Consider the following 16,685-nt stretch of genomic DNA (forward strand, 5'->3'; position numbering starts at 1 on the left):
AGTGTTGTTTTACAGATCTGGAAAGTGATGATCAAAATGATAAAATAGCTTTTTGCTGTATCTACTGTGAGAATGAAGACCATTCTCAGCAATCAGACTGTCGACATTCCAGAAAATGTCAACATTACTCTGAAGGGATGCACAGTTATTGTGAAGGGCCCCAGAGGTACCCTGCAGAGGGACGTCAATCACATCAATGTAGAACTCAGTCTCCTTGGAAAGAAAAAGAGGCTCCGGGTTGACAAATGGTGGGGGATTAGAAAGGAACTGGTGACTGTTTGCACTATCTGTAGCCATGTACAGAGCATGATCAAGGGTGTTACACTGGGCTTCCGTTGCAAGATGAGGTCTGTGCATGCTTACTTCCCCATCAACGTTGTTATTCAGGAGAATGCTTCTCTTGTTGAAATCCGAAATTTTTTGGGTGAAAAATATATCCGCAGGGTTTGGATGAGGCCAGGCGTTGCTTGTTCAGTATCTCAAGCCCAGAAAGATGAGTTGATTCTTGAAGGAAACAGCACTGAACTTGTGTCAAACTTGGCTGCTTTGATTCAGCAAGCCACAACAGTTGAAAACAAGGATATCAGAAAATTTTTGGATGGTATCTATGTTTCTGAAAAAGAAACAGTTCAGCAGGCTGAAGAATAAGATCTGAGTGATCCAGCTACAGAAACCGCAAGAGGCCAGACTCATTTGTGATATTTTAAAAATGAATAAAAGCTCTTTGACTTGGGAAACAAACAAACAAAACAAAACAAAATGATAAACTAAGATGCTTAAGGGACACTGCTAAATGGCCGATTAAAAAAACCTGTTAGTCAATCTCCAAAACATGTCATTAACCATGGGACCCCATTGTTCTGCACCCCAGTTTTCACAGCTGTACAATGGGAATGTCAACGAAAAAATTAACCAGTCTAAGGAAGAAATGGAAATTTTTATTCGAGCCAAATTGAGGATTATAACCCGGGAACAGCCACTCAGAAAGCTCTGGGGACTGTTCTGCCCATTAGAGGTCAAAGCACAGTTATATAAGGTTTTGAGACAGAGGGCTGTACATTAAGTGACGTATTATTGACAGGTGACACAAAGCGAGTAGTGAGTCATGGGTCATGGTGGCCCCTTACAAGATTAAGAAGGAATGTTATAGTTTAAGGAGTTGTCTTGTTGATGTTAGGAGAAAGTTGCTCCTTATGGTTGAGCAGGTATTTCTGCCAGTGGGGAGGTTTGGTTGATGCATAATGCAGACACACAATGCACAGCAGAGGGGAGAGAGGCGGCCAAAGGACAGAGAAAATTATTTATGTTTAAATTTTCCTTGACTTGCCTTAGAATGTGAAATTTTATTTCATCAGGAATAAATGATACTGACCATTCAGAATCACTGGGAAATTTCGAGGAAGCGATCCACGTGAGCACTTAGCCTGGGGCACAGAGTAGGCACTTGGGTACAGGCAGGGTTAGGTCTAGAGGAGCCCACAGTGGGGTCTCACCTGAGGGACTGGGGTCCACAACTCTCTCATGGAACTTGCTCCAAGCCTAACAGTGTGAGTGAAGCCAGCTGGAATAATTCCCTGCACTCCTCTTTCCTGTGTCCTAAGGTAGACATTGCCCCTCCTGCTATCTGGCCAGGCTCTCCCACTCCCTGTATCAAAAAAGAAAGCACTTGGTCAATAATGGCTTACACTAGGGCTTCTCATCGTGGCTCTATTGACATTTTGGATAATTATTTGTTGTGTGGACCATCCTATGCATTGTGGAATGTTTAGCACCATCCCTGGCCTTTACTCACTAGATGCCAGAAGATGCCAGAAGTAACCCCCTTGCCATAGTGAAAACCAAAAATGTCTCCAGACATTGCCAAAGGTCCCCTGGATGTCATCACCTCCAGCTGAGAACTTCTGGCTTACACAATAATAACATGCAATTATCTAATTCAACCAGGAGTCCCTGAAGGTAGGTGTAATTCCAGGTTTGGTGCAGCAGCTCGACAAAGCCAACAGGGACCAGCTTTATGCTGGTGCTCATCACCTCATGATCACAAGGTGGCTGCCACAGAACCCACTGTGCCATCATCACAATTCTATTCAAAGGCAGGCAAGAGGGGCAAAGTGGTGGTATCCTTTGTGGCTTCACCTTTAATCTGAAGAGTTTTCCCAGACACTTCTCAGCAGATCTCTCTTACGTTTTATTGGCCAAAACCGGTTATATGCCCACCCCTAGCTGCACAGGAGGCTGGGAAAATGACTAGGTGGCCAGAGAGAAGGGGGTTGGAAATGCGGTGGGCCCTCCATGATACGGCAGTATGGGCAGTCCTCGCACCTGCAGAAATTATTTTTTTGTCTGCTGTCCTCAATAAACTGTGAGCGCCTTTAGGGCGGAGCCCTCCTCAGGTTTTCCTCTGCATCCTCAGGACTTAGCCCAGTGCTCAGCACTAAAAAGGTGCTCAATCAATTCTTATTGAAAGAAAGAATGAATGAATGAGTGAGTGGATGAGTGAATCAATCAATCAGTGATAAGACTTTCTTCCTTCCTTGCTTATATCACTAAGAGCCCTATATAGGCAGTTATTTATTCATATGCAAACTAAACTTGGTTTAACTACAAATAAGCCTATCATGCAAATGATAATGCAAACATCTCCCTGTTCCTCCAGCAACATGGTCTGATCCCTCTGGCCATTGGACTTGCTGTTCTCTTACCCAGAACATTCTTCCTGCCATCTCCCCTCATCCATCTTCACATGGCCAGCTCCTTCTCACTCTGTAAGTCTCTGCTTGGACAGAAATGCCTATGAGAAGCTTTCCCTGAACTCCCCAGTTTGGCTCAGAGGCCTCTGCTCTATCCCCGTGGACCTCTCCTTGCTGTCCCATCCTAGCACTTGTCACCCTGGGTTGTGACTCTCTAGCAGGACAGTAAACACCCATGGGGACCAGAACAGCACGTCCTTCACTAGTAGGTTCGCCATAAACTTTTGTTGATTGAATCATTTATACCAAGGGCTGGCAAAAGTCTTATGTACAGGGACAGATGGTAAATAATTTCGGCTTTGTGGGCCATATTATCTCTGTTGCCACTATGCAACTCTGTGGCTGGAGCAAGAAGGTAGCCATAGGTAACATGAAAACAAATAAGCCTATCTGTGTTCCAATAAAATTTTATTTATGGGCATTGAATTTGAATTTCATATTAGTTTCACGTCATGAAATATTATTTTTTAAATTTTATTTTATTTAGTTATTTATTTTTATGTAGCAGGTTCTTATTAGTTATCTATTTTATGCATATTAGTGTATACATGTCAATCCCAATCTCCCAATTCATCCCAGCACCACCACCCCCGCTTTCCCCGCTTGGTGTCCATACGTTTGTTCTCTACATCTGCGTCTCTATTTCTGCCCTGCAAACTGGTTCATCTGTACCACTTTTCTAGATTTCACATATATGCGTTAATATATGATATTTGTTTCTCTCTTTCTGACTTACTTCACTCTGTATGACAGTCTCTAGGTCCATCCACGTCTCTACAAATGACCCAATGAAATACTATTCTTAAAAAAGTTTTTTTCAACCATCTGAAAAATGTAACAACCGTTCTCAAAGACTCTCAGGCCATACAAAAACAGGTGACAAAACATAGTTTACTGACCCTGATTAATACTGAGGGTCACATGCTTTGGGTTTTCCAAATCATTCCCAGGATGCAGCAGGATCACTTAGAGCAATAAATGTAACAGTATTAATATCAAGCAGTAAATTAAACTTGAAAGTACACTAAATGACTTCGCCATCCCATACTTAGACTGTATTTAAGAAATCCAAGATGATTTAAGATTAAGGAATTGTTACTATCAAGGAACCATGTCAATAGGTTTAAACAACTGCTTGACAATTTCTATATGCAATCCTAATGGGAATTTTTAAAACTAGGCATGGAAGGGTATTTCTTTTTTTGTGATAAAAATTAATTATTTACCTTAAAAAATATCCAGAATATTATTTCGATAAATGAAAGTAACCACTGGAAAAACTGAAAACAAAAATTGAGACCAGTTGCTTCAGGGATTGGAAGTGAGGGTAGTTTTCCTGCAATGCTAGGTTTCTTCAACTGGGTTTCACGTATTACTATGATGTGTTGAATGGTAGTGAGGCTGTAGGGATACAGGAATTCCATGCTCTGCTGGGGGTGGGGGAGCATGTGGACTGGTGCAGCCATTCTGGACAACAGTCAGGCAGTATTAGTGAAAACTAGAGTCCATATTCCCCAAGGACTAGCAATTCCACTCCTAGCCATTCTCACACAGCTACTTAAGGGCACCTGAATAAGGGTGTCCACGGCAGCACTATTTGTGTTAGCAGGGCGTTGAAAGATCCTGGGAGAAGGACAGACAAAATGTAGTAGATGTACACCCTGGAGAATTATTTACATATTAGAGGCAACTGATTGGATGAACACATAGCAATGCGGAAGTATCCTAGAGATGTAGTGTTTACTGAAAAAAAGTAAGAAACAGAATGAGACGTACCAAATAACATTATGTAAATTAAAAATACAAACAGGCAAAACAACAATGCCAGGTTTGTAAGAACACATGCAAAAAGATACACATTCAACAATAAACAGGGTTCCTTAGGAAGAGAAAGACACACATGGGATAAACACATACAGGCGTCCCAAAGAGAGCGCAAAAGGGATTGCCTTCCCAGGATCCAGAGCCATTCCCAAAGATAACCAAATAAAAGAAAGACTTAGACAATTGCCCTGAGGGCTGGCCATAGACCCTAACTGCAAATGCAGTGGAATCCACATTTCTGTCTAGCCACATCTAGTCATAAATGGGGTGCAACTGACATTTCTGTCTGACCATAGTTTGGGATCCCCAACCTGATGATTGCCAAGCCAAGTTCTAAGGACATAAAATGGGACAAACAAGAAGGTAAAAGCTATCACAGGAGAGAAAGGACCAATAACCAATGGATCTGGGTTTGGAAAGGCAGGGACAATATGAAATTTTATTTTTTTCCCTCGACTGGGTACTATAGACAGAGATTCAGGAGAGCTGACTCTGGTAAGAATTCTCACCCTTCACTTGGCTTCTGCCAGTTTTTCTAGGATCCAATCTGCAGGCTCCAAAGTGAGTGGGGTTTAAAATACAGTGTAGCTCAGGTATTTACCAAAACTTGGCAAGGTTTTCCATTACTTCTAAATTTAGTTTCCCCTTGGCTATTTAAGGGAATAACTGGTAGTGAAACAGGAGGGAAGGGGGCAGGGCACAACCTTTAAAATAATGACATAGCCATAGTACATGACAAAAACTAGTGAGAACCAACTAGGTCCAAGATGGCGGAAGATTCGACTTCCAGTAGACCTTGAGCCTCATTATACGCTCATTGTAATATATTAGCATGCTAAATGGCACACCCACCAGCACCATGACAGTTCTGAGGCTAACCATAAAAGGCCAAAAGTGGGTGGTGGCCCAATTCTGGGAAATCCCCACCCCTTCTCCCAAATAATTGGAATAATCCTCCCACTCATTAGCCTATGAAATTACCAGCCCATAAAAAGTAACCATGCCATATTTTGAGGCTCTCTCTCACCTTCTGAGATGGCCCACACTCTGTCTGTGGAGTGTGTTACTCTCTTAAAAACATCCACTTTTTATGTATCACTTGTCTGAATTCTCTCGCGACGAAGAAAGAACCTCAAATTCACCGGGAACAGCAGCAGTTTACCAGAATATCCCTCAGAGTCCTGTCAACTCTGGGACAGACCAATATGGGGGCCATTCTTTTGAGGGTAGATATGAGGATAACTAACTTGGTGAATTTGTGTTTGCAGTCATGCAGTCTCTTCAGAGTAGAAAGGCAATTCAGACAGAGGATTAGTATCAATAGAATGAGTACCAAGTAAAGGAGGATAGAGAGGAGCAGTAGGCGCTACATCAGTCTCATAGTCTTCTGTTATATGTACCTTTTATATCTTTAATTTTTCATTAGCCTTTTGCAATGAATCTTTCAACGAAGTCTTCAAATTTTTGGAATTTTGAAGCTTCTTGGGGGTTTCTGCATGCCAATTAAAATAGCTATCCCATTCTGTTTGTTTGATCTGGGAACCCTTGTCTTCAAGTGCACCTCTTAAATGAATGATCTTGTCTAATTGGAACATACTTCATAATGGCCATTGTAATTCTAGGTTGTCTTCAGTAAGATTGGTCCATGCACATGTGGAGAAATCATAATTTTTTAAACAGAAAACTGGCGGGGGTCCCTAAAGAGGGGGCCACCCTTAAAGCATTTAAATGACTGGGATCCCATTTTTGGAGTTTTCCCGAGAGTGAAGAAAAAAAGTCCTAGAGAGCCGAAGGGATATGCTTAGGGGGGTTGGAACTTGTGTTTTGTTTCACAGTGTGCCTTTAATGGGATACCTCTTTTTTCTGGCAGATGGCCTTTGCCCTATTTGCCCAACCTATGACCAGGTGTCCTTTGTTGCACAGAATTTTCTTGTGAGTGGTAAGAGGAAAACTGGAAAACTTGCTCACCTGTGACCATTTTATCCTTACACTCTTGTGCTTGGAGGATGGTTGTCTCTCATATACAGGTGGCGAGCACTCTGGCAGCATTTAGGTGCTCAATCTGTGTTCACCAATTTTAGTTTTTGGTTTGCTCTCAGGAAAATCCACTAGTTTAAATCTAAACCAAGTGTATTCTAATTTAGAAACCAAAAGAGCACTCACCAGAAGGACAATCTGTCCTTATCCAAATCCTGAATAAAGTTGGAGAGCTTGACTAAAAGGAGGGAGGTTGAAAGCCAAGAGGAGACTCACCAAGCCAGAAGAAGAAGGGGACTCTAAGGTGCATTGAGCTTAAGGGGCTCAGTGCAAGTACCTCGCTCAGTTCTGAGAGTCACTATCCCTCCAGGGGTCATCTCCTTTGGATCTCACTTCTGACACCATTGAATGTCAACCTAAATAAGGAGGTAAACCGAGGCAATCTCAAATTACCAGAAACTTGAGTTTATTTGGGAGTAGCAGAAGAATTGAAATTTGGGAAATGCCTGTTGTAGCAAGCTACAGTCAATTGAGTCAACTGAGGGTTTGAGAAGGACTCTATTTATGGGCAAGGAGTGCAAAGAGTGGGGAAGTCCAGCCAGAGTCCAAGCAGTAAGTTCATTGGCTTAAGGATGGGGAGAGATTCTTGGCAAATGTTCTTTGGTAAGGAGATAAGCCTCAGTCTTCTGTAAATCAGACGTTTAATGGAAATCAGTCTCGCTGTTCTTAAGTACTGTTCTTCTGAGGGCACACATGTGAGATTCTCCATTTCATATTTTCATTCATGTTAGATTGAAATCCTTTATAGATATAGATATGGATTATACAGATATAGAAAGGCAATATCGGGCTTCCCTGGTGGCGCAGTGGTTGAGAATCTGCCTGCCAATGCAGGGGACACGGGTTCGAGCCCTGGTCTGGGAAAATCCCACATGCCGCGGAGCAACTAGGCCCGTAAGCCACGGTTACTGAGCCTGTGCGTCTGGAGCCTGTGCTCCCGAGGCCGCGATAGTGAGAGGCCGGCGCACCGCGATGAAGAGTGGCCCCCACTTGCCACAACTAGAGAAAGCCCGTGCACAGAAACGAAGACCCAACACAGCCAAAAATAAATAAATTAATTAATTTAAAAATATATATATATGGTATTTAATTTAAAAAAAAGGCAATATTGTTATCACTTGTAAAAATATAATTATACAGCCAGAGAATTGGAACCTACTGAAAACTTTAAGAATAACACAAAAGAGCCTCTGTGCAAAATGAATACACAAAAAAGTCAAATCTTTCTATTTACTGTTATTTACTGTATTTTCTATTTACTATCTACTGTATTTCTATATAACCACTTAGAAGGTATGATGGCAGAAAATATTCCAGCCACAATAAGCAATTTTAAAATATTCTAATTACCCCTAAGAAGAAATGAATGAGATCCATAAATGATATGAAAGATGTGAGAAAATACAGAAACATCCATATTCTTGAATGGAAAGCTGATGAAAAAAAATGTCAACTCTCTGTTAATTCATAGTTCATCACATTTCCAATTAAAATTCAAAAGAATTTGACACAGTTAGAATTTAGAAATTGAGGACTTCCCTAGTGGCACAGTGGTTAAGAATCTGCCTGCCAATGCAGGGCACACGGGCTCAATCCCTGGTACAGGAAGATTCCACATGCGGGGCTTCCCTGGTGGTGCAGTGGTTGAGAATCTGCCTTTTAATGCAGGGGACACGGGTCCGAGCCCTGGTCTGGGAAGATCCCACATGCGGTGGAGCAACTAAGCCCATGTGCCATAACTACTGAGCCTGCACTGTAGAGCCCGTGAGCCACAACTACTGAGCCTGCGAGCCACATCTACTGAGCCCGTGTGCCACAACTACTGAAGGCCACTCGCCTAGAGCCTGTGCTCTGCAACAACAGAAGCCACCACAGTGAGAAGCCTGTGCACACACACACCTCCTCCCCCACCAACTAGAGAAAGCCCCCACGCAGCTACGAAGACCCATCGCAGCCAAAAATAAAAATAAATAAATTTATTTTAAAAATAAATAGAAATTGACAAAATTTCCCTGGCTATATATTTCACTGGAGAATTACTAGATGAGTTTACTATAAAAATTTTGGAAAAGAAAAATAATTGAAATGAGGAAGGGACATTTTCTCTGCTGGATAGTAAATGTATTATAAACAAAAAAGTAAAACAAGGCTGCATCCACAAGAATTAATGGGCAAATCACTCAGGAAAAAAAAAAAAAGCTCTGAAGCCACTCAAAATACCATACGAATTTATTGAGAAAGAAAGCTCACAAACCAAAAAGAAGAGGGGATTTATTACGCAGCAAATGGATGTTGGAGAAAGTGGCTGGAAATCAGAGGAGGATCAGTTTAGATCTACACTTTATGCTGTAGTATAAAACACTGTACTTTCCAGACGCATTAAACCATTACATATAACAATAACGTCACTTAAAAAAAAACTTTTTTAAAAAAAGGTAGATAACTAAATTTGGATGAAGGGCTTTGTAAGAATAAAAGCAATAATGAGAGGCTCGCCCCGCGCCCGGGACTCAGCTGGCTGGGCTGTGGCGGCGGCAGCGCTGAGGCTGCGCGCGGTTAAGAGGGTCCGGATGCGTCCGCGCTTGGGCCCCGCCGCCCTCACCCGAGTCTCCGGCCGCTGAGAAGGGAGCGGTTCGAGCCTCCGGATGCCCAAGCTCACCCCTGACTGCTTCCGACACCGCCCTCCTTCGCTTCCCAGCCGCGGGCCTCGCTCGGCGCTAGACGACTCCGAGGGCTGCTGCTCTGTGTAGAGTATCCGTGCCGTCAGCCTCGCTCGCCGCCGGGCCCTGCAGGAGCCGCAGGAGCTCGGCGCTCGCCCTTCCTCGAGAATCTCTTGTCAGCGGGTGGGAGCGGCGTCGGCGCGAGAGGCCCCTGGGCGGCGGTAGGTCCGCCGGCTTCCTCACGTCCGCGGGCGGAGACCTCCGGACTCCGCTGAGGAAATTCCGGTCCCCGTTCTTGGGGGCGCAGAGCAGTGAGTGCGCGGCTCCCCAACACCGCCCCCAGTGCGGCCCTTCAGTCCGCGCCCAGCTCCACCCCCCAGCCCTTGCCCGCGATCGTCGACCCCTCCTGGCCACCGGTTCCTCTTCGCGGCTGTCGAGGGTCAGGTTTTGACCTCCCGTCCCCTACTCCGCCGGCTCCTTTCCCGCAGCCCGACCCTCTCCCGTCCACCTGCCTCCCCGGTCCTCACCCCGCCCAGCCCCAGACTCCAGTGCAACCCTTTCTTCCCGCCGTCGCGTGGTCTCACCAACCCCAGCTGCCTTCTTGAACCCCACCCTGTTCCCTGCTCTCGTCCCAGTAGGTCAGCTCTGTGAGGCCCACCCGGGAAGCCCCACTCGAGGGACCCGGCCTCTTCCACCTTGAAAGGAGGGTGGGATGTGGCCGCTGTTTTCCCGAGGCCTGGCCCCCAGAAGTGCAGATCTTATGGAGAGTGGGAAGTGGAGGTTCTAGAAGATTCTTGGATTGTTTTCACCTGGATGGGGAATTGGTGTGGGTTATAGAGGATGTCTATTTGGATCGGAGGCGGCTTGAGGATGGAGTGGTTGGGGAGTGAGGGAGTGGCGGGGGCAGGGGCGATTTTTGTCCCTTGGGTTGGGCTGTGGTTTATTGGAAAACCTCGTTTTCTTCTCTTGACTTCCATCACTGACAGTTCTTTTGGCAATGTTGATGCTTTTCCAGTCTCTGCCAGATGCAACGTCATTGATCGATTTACTTGGAAGTTTTCACACCTCACCTCTCCTTTTTCTCGTTTCAGCAGGAAGCAGTGTGTGATTCTCCTCACGGTGGGGCAAACAGGAGTTACTGGGGAAATGCTAATTATTGCATTTCTTCTTAAATATTTTCCAATTATATATTTTAGATTCCTGTGAGAGAAGGCTTTAGAATAACAAACATCTTTGTTTTGTAGGATTTCCTTTGGGGTTGGGGAGTGATAGAGAAGGAATAGACTTCATCATCTAGTTATCTCAGTTAGATTTAAGTATATAATACCATCTTGGCTAAATGATTCTTCTATGGTTAATATTCCATAGTATCTGATGAGTGAAATTGTTATCTCATTTACCTGATCAGGCTTCTGCTGTGGCTGTACTTTGTATTAGATATAAGGTTCTAATTTTGCGATGGCTGTCTCTAAAATTACTTCTTGTGGTAATTCCAATTTTATGCTGTGTTATGCAAACTTCACACTCTACAATTTAGAGATTATCATCCTCCGTTGTTTTTCTCACACTTTTCCTGACTATCTTTAAAACTGAGACATTGAGAGATTAGTTCCTCCCAAGTCATCAGACATTGAGTTACCTGCTAGGTGTTTTAAGTTAGGCTATAGAAAACATTTATTTCTTTTGATTGGAAAGAAGATAACTGATATAAATTCAGAGCTTTTTTATTACTACCTTGAACTATTTATACTAATTTGTATGGCATTAAAGTAGGTTAGTAATAGTGGCAAAATTGCTTCCAGTTAGACCTGGAAATCATTTTTCTCCTTTCATACATAATCCTTTCTCCCTGTCCCCCTTACCAAGTCTCCTCTTCGCTTATTTTTCTTGAAGTCAGTATAAACTTGTTTCTTGAATTAAGCAACCTAGTAAGACCTATGAGGTTGATCCTTGCCCAGGCATTTTATGACAATTTCAGGACAGCGCCATACATAAAATGTAGCCTATTGGTCATTATTGTTAAATAGCATCTAAAGTGCTTATTGTGCACTCCAGGGATGTTATTGCCTGCTTATGTTGTGATGCAGAGTTATTTAGTTTGCATGAAAAACCCATTGATCTCTGTCCTAGGAAGATTTTAGTATGAATAGAGATCATAACTTAAGTATCTGCAGGTTTTCTTTGAATTTCTTGAGTTATATTTTAATTCACATTGCAGAGTTTTATGGCTTCTCATTTCTTAATTTCTTTAAGTCTTTACTAACTCCCCTCCCTTCCACTGTCATTCCTGAAGTCATCTTATATATATATTTTTAAAGTATACTTGATATTTTTAGAACAGTTTAAGATTTACAGAAAAATTAAGATTATGCAGATAGCCCCACCCAGTTTCCCGTTATTAACATCTTACATTAGTATGGTACATTTGTTATAATTAATGAACCAATATTGATACATTATTAACTAAAATCTGTAGTTTATTCAGACTTCCTTAGTTTTTGTTTTTTTCTGCTTCAGCATTCCATTCAGGATACCACATTACATTTGGTTGTCCTGTCTCCTTAAGCGCCTCTTAAATTTTTTTTTTTTTTTTTAGTATCATGTTTACGTGCTTTTTAACTCTGTGGAACTGTGAGATTAATTATCTTCTGAGGCTACTATATTGCTAAGTAATACCATCCAATAGCTTTGACAATGAGAGATTGATCTCTGTTTTCACTGGCAGTGTCTGTAGTTTTCTTATACATTAGCAAAGCTCTGTAGAATCTATGTCATCTTTTTTTTTTTTTTTAATTTTTGGCTGCTTTGGGTCTTTGTTGCTGCACGCTGGCTTTCTCTAGTTGCGGTGAGCGGGGGCTACTCTTCGTTGTGGTGCTCAGGCTTCTCATTGCGGTGGCTTCTCTTGTTGCGGAGCATGGGCTCTAGGCACGCAGGCTTCAGTAATTGTGGCACGCAGGCTCAGTAGTTGTGGCACATGGTCTTTGTTGCTCCGCGGTATGTGGAATCTTCCCAGACCAGGGCTCGAACCCGTGTCCCCTGCATTGGCAGGCGGATTCTTAACCACTGCATCACCAGGGAAGTCCCAGAATCTATGTCATCTTGATGTAACTCTTCATGAATTTTTTATTTTTAGGTTTTAGGATTCCACAATTCAGCTTTCAAAGACTAATCTGTAGCAAAGCCTTGTTTGTCTCCTTAATAGCATTTACCACACTTATAATTCTTATTTTTTGTGTGTTTGTTTTTGTCTGTTTCCCACAGCAGAATGCAAGTCCCATGATGATTAAAAACTATTATTGTTTTTGTTCGTTGTATCCCCAGTGCCTAGAAGAGTGCCGGGCTTGTAGTGGGTACTCAGAAAATTTGGTGAATGAATGATGGTTGAATCTAATAGTAACCAAAGCTAGTAGTCATCTTTGCTATAGTGAAGTCTATGTTTTTTCCTTATGCAATTAATAGTTTAACAATAACATTTTATACTTACATTATTTGATTGTATACAGGGATACTCCAGATCCTCAGGGGGCAGGGAACTCAATAATTTATAGCCTTTACCACATCACTAAAAAAAAATACGACTGACCAGAATTTTATACTTTTTTTTTGAGTTAAACAAAATTGTTTTGTTAAAGTTATTGTTAAATTATTTGCTGTTAGTATAGCACCTAAAAGTATGTCAGATGATTATGCAAGACGTGTTCATGGAACAGATTTGAAGTTAGGCAGACTGCTTTATTTAGCTTTTCAAAAATTTAAGGTTCTATGCTCTATAATGAAGATGAATTGTTTTCAGTATATGAAGCCTCATATTGAATTAATGACATCAGTCTTGGTAATCTTCCTGTGAACTCTTATGGTTTCTTTATATTTCACTAGTATACATGGTTCAATAAAGGAATGTTGAAATAAAAACAAAAACCAACAATAATGAGAGGAATCACATAAGAAAAGAATGGTAGACTTTACAAGTCAAAGTTATAAACTTTTGCCCATCAAAAACACCATAAAAGGTTAAAAGACAAATAACAAAACTAGAAAAAATTATTTGCAATGAATAATACAGGCAATACTCTCCTTATTTTATAAAGGATGCAAAAATAAATACAAATTTAAAAGTAATCAATAAGCACATAATAAACATTTAACTGCATTGTCAGTGTTTAACTCCACCTCATAAACACAGTTTACTTTCATTTATATATGTTATGACACAACATTAAGTAGAAAAATCGGGATATAAAACTGCATATGCAGAGTAATCCAAATGATGTTAAAACATACACATGTGTTTTTTAGTTTTTGTTTGTTTGTTTGTTTTTTAAGCCCCATGACAGGGGGCCTCTTAATTTCTTTTTTTTTTTTGACTTGTGGGATCTTAATTCCCTGACCAGGGATTGAACCCAGGGCCATGGCAGTGAAAGCGCCGAGTCCTAACCGCTGGACCATCAGGGAACTCCCTACACGTGTGTTTTTTTAAAATGGAAATACAACCACCTAAATATTTTAGATAACTTTCCTTTGGAATTATAGATGGTTTTATTTTTTTTTTATTCTTTGCCACTTTTCTATAGTAAATGTGTATTATTTACGTATCCTGTTATTGACATTTTTTTAATTTATTTTTGGCTGCGCTGGGTCTTCGTCACTGTGCACGGGCTTTCTCTAGTTGCAGCGAGCGGGGGCTACTCTTTGTTGCAGTGTGTGGGTTTCTCATTGCTGTGGCTTCTCTTGTTGCGGAGCACAGGCTCTAGGTGTGCAGGCTTCAGTAGTTGTGGCACGCGGGCTCAGTAGTTGTGGCTCACAGGTTCTAGAGCACAGGCTCAGTAGTTGTGGTGCACAGGCTTAGGTGCTCCGCGACACGTGGGATCTTCCAGGACCAGGGATTGAACGAGTGTCTCCTGCATTGGCAGGCGGATTCCTAACCACTGCACCACCAAGGAAGTCCCCTGTTACTGAAAATTAGTTAACAGTATAGTATTTCCCTGGCTGGTCCCCACCGGGCAAATTATAGAAATGGCTTGCCCCTTTAGCAAAGCGGGTTTGAAGGGAGGATTCCTGGAGTATCTCCCCCAGTGACAGCTTCCAGTTTGCTATGTCTCACAGGAAGCTTCCTTCCTGTCCACATGGGGTCTCAAACATGTCACCCTGGAGAAACTCTGGCTGTGAGCTGGGCCCTGTCTGTCACGACCTCCCTCCCAAAGAGAATGCCAAGCAGTGGCTCTGGCTTTCTGGCTACTGAACAAACCCAAATCAAATCTTCCCATTTGGGAGGGTTCGTGGGGAGGACAAGGCCTGGGAGTGACAATAAGCAGAGGGGAAGAGAGGAGTTTCAAGAAGGCCCTGTTCCTCAGGAGCTGGCTGCCTGACCCCAGATGCCTGTCTATTTCTCCTTCCATTCAGCATCCCAGTTTCCTTTGCAAATGGGCTTCATTACACCCATCTTCCTGCCAGGTCTAGACTGAAATGATGCAGTTTAGTCCCCAGGAGCTGGGACCTCTTTTACAGATAGGAGGTTATGCAAATTATTAGGCAAAGAGAGATTTGCAACATGCCAGGAATAATTGCGGTAGCTCGAAGGGAAATGAGAGCAGCAACTGTCCTCAGTCCCAGTGGATCCCTCTCTTTAGTGGGTTGAGCAATGACCCCCAAAAGGATATGTCCAAGTCCTAACCCCTGGAATCTGTGAATGTGACCTTATGGGAAAAAGTGTTTGTGGATGTAATTAAGTTAAGGACCTCAAGATGAGAGATCCTGGATTTAGAGTGGGCCCTAAATCCAATGACAGGTGTTCTTACAAGAGGAAAGCAGAAGGCTATTTTAGATACACAGAGGGAAGATGGCCACATAAAGATGGAGGCAGAGATTGGCGTGAAGCATCTACAAACCAACGGATGCCAAGGATTACCATTAGAATCTAGGAGAAAGGCATGGAATGGATTTTCTCTCAGAGCCTCCAGAGGGAACCAACCCTGTTGAAACCTTGATTTTGGACCTCTGGTCTCCTGTGAGATAATAAATTTGTTATTTTAAGCCCCCAAATTTGTGGCAACTTGTTACGGTAGCTACAGGGAACTAATATACACTCTTTCACAGACGGCCATTCAGCAGTCTCCAGGGTCTCCAGGTGCCAGCACCCCTACCCAGCTAAGTCTGATCCAGGTTCACGATTCAGCTGCCCATCTCCTTTGAGTCAGGAACCCACTGGGACAGTCCTCTTCCTGCTGGAGGAAGCACTTAGGGGCACTCACTTGAATTGTCTGTCCAGCAGAAGGGGTGTGTGACAGACAGATGACAGTGCCATCCTGTTACTTTCAAAGTGTTCCCTTTATGGGCTCTAAAAAATAAGCAAATAAAATGAAATAAAAGAGAAAATAATTCATCTTGAAATAAAAAATGTGAAACGAGTATTGAGGAAACTAAAGCCAAATTTGATCCCTAGAGCGTTACTCACAGCTTTTTTCGGCCCTTAGTGACTTTCATTCTTAGTTAGCGCTGACCTTCCACTTAAGTATGGGGTAGGACCAGGTTTCCACCTGCAGAGGTTGCCCACAAGGTGAGACTTGAGGGCCAGTCTCTTCGACACTTCTGAAATTCCCTGGGGAACCTTATCAGATGGTGGGATTTCAGGCACTAGGATCCAACCCAGAAGGAACTGTGTTTCAAGGAATACGTGGACCTTCGCATTAGCAGGTGACTGTGGTCTCAATTGATAAGTAAAATCACTCTGCTTCCACCAGGGAACCAGAAAATGAGCTATCCAGGACAGACTTTGAAAGTCTTATCTTATCTAAGCAAGAGCCTTATTGACAGGCAGGCAAGCCTGTTGGGCTAACTTTGCTGAGAGCAGAGCTGTTGCACTGCTATAATAATGCATATCTGTGTATGAGACTTAAAACACCAGGGACCCCAAAACACCCTGACATGTGGGAGAGAGTCGCTGTTTTGAATATGCTCCTCTGGGATACTTTTAATAGAAAATAGCATCGTCTCATTTATTATTATCATCATCTTCTTCACAGATGGGCGCATTCAATATATACTGTTCCACAGCTTGCTTTTTTTTTCCCCTAGATGTTCTTGTGATGGTGGTTCCACAATAAACATTGTCTTCAGGGAGTTTTTGGCCAAAGAGCAGGGAAGACCCCCTTCTCCCTTCCAAGCCCCAGATAGTTTCTTTTTTTTTTTTTTAATTTTTATTTATTATTTATTTATTATGTTTATTTCTGGCTGTGTTGGGTCTTCGCCTCCGTGCGAGGGCCCTCTCCAGCTGCGGCAAGTGGGGGCCACTCTTCATCGCGGTGCGCGGGCCTGTCACCATCGCGGCCCCTCCCGTTGCGGAGCAGAGGCTCCAGACGCTCAGGCTCAGCAGTTGTGGCTCACGGGCCCAGCCGCTCCGCGGCATGTGGGATCCTCC

The 16,685-nt window shown here is 42.9% G+C and overlaps 1 pseudogene across 1 annotated transcript; it reads left to right on the forward strand.

The window, feature by feature from the left end:
* The first annotated feature begins 27 nt into the window (after positions 1-27).
* On the forward strand, positions 28-742 carry LOC309607776 (large ribosomal subunit protein uL6 pseudogene; annotated as a pseudogene). Its single transcript has one exon. The product of its transcript is annotated as a large ribosomal subunit protein uL6 pseudogene (transcript).
* The last annotated feature ends 15,943 nt before the right edge of the window (positions 743-16,685 follow it).

The sequence above is a fragment of the Balaenoptera borealis genome (assembly GCF_965194805.1).
Source record: "Balaenoptera borealis genome assembly, chromosome: 12".
Classification (NCBI taxonomy): domain Eukaryota; kingdom Metazoa; phylum Chordata; class Mammalia; order Artiodactyla; family Balaenopteridae; genus Balaenoptera; species Balaenoptera borealis.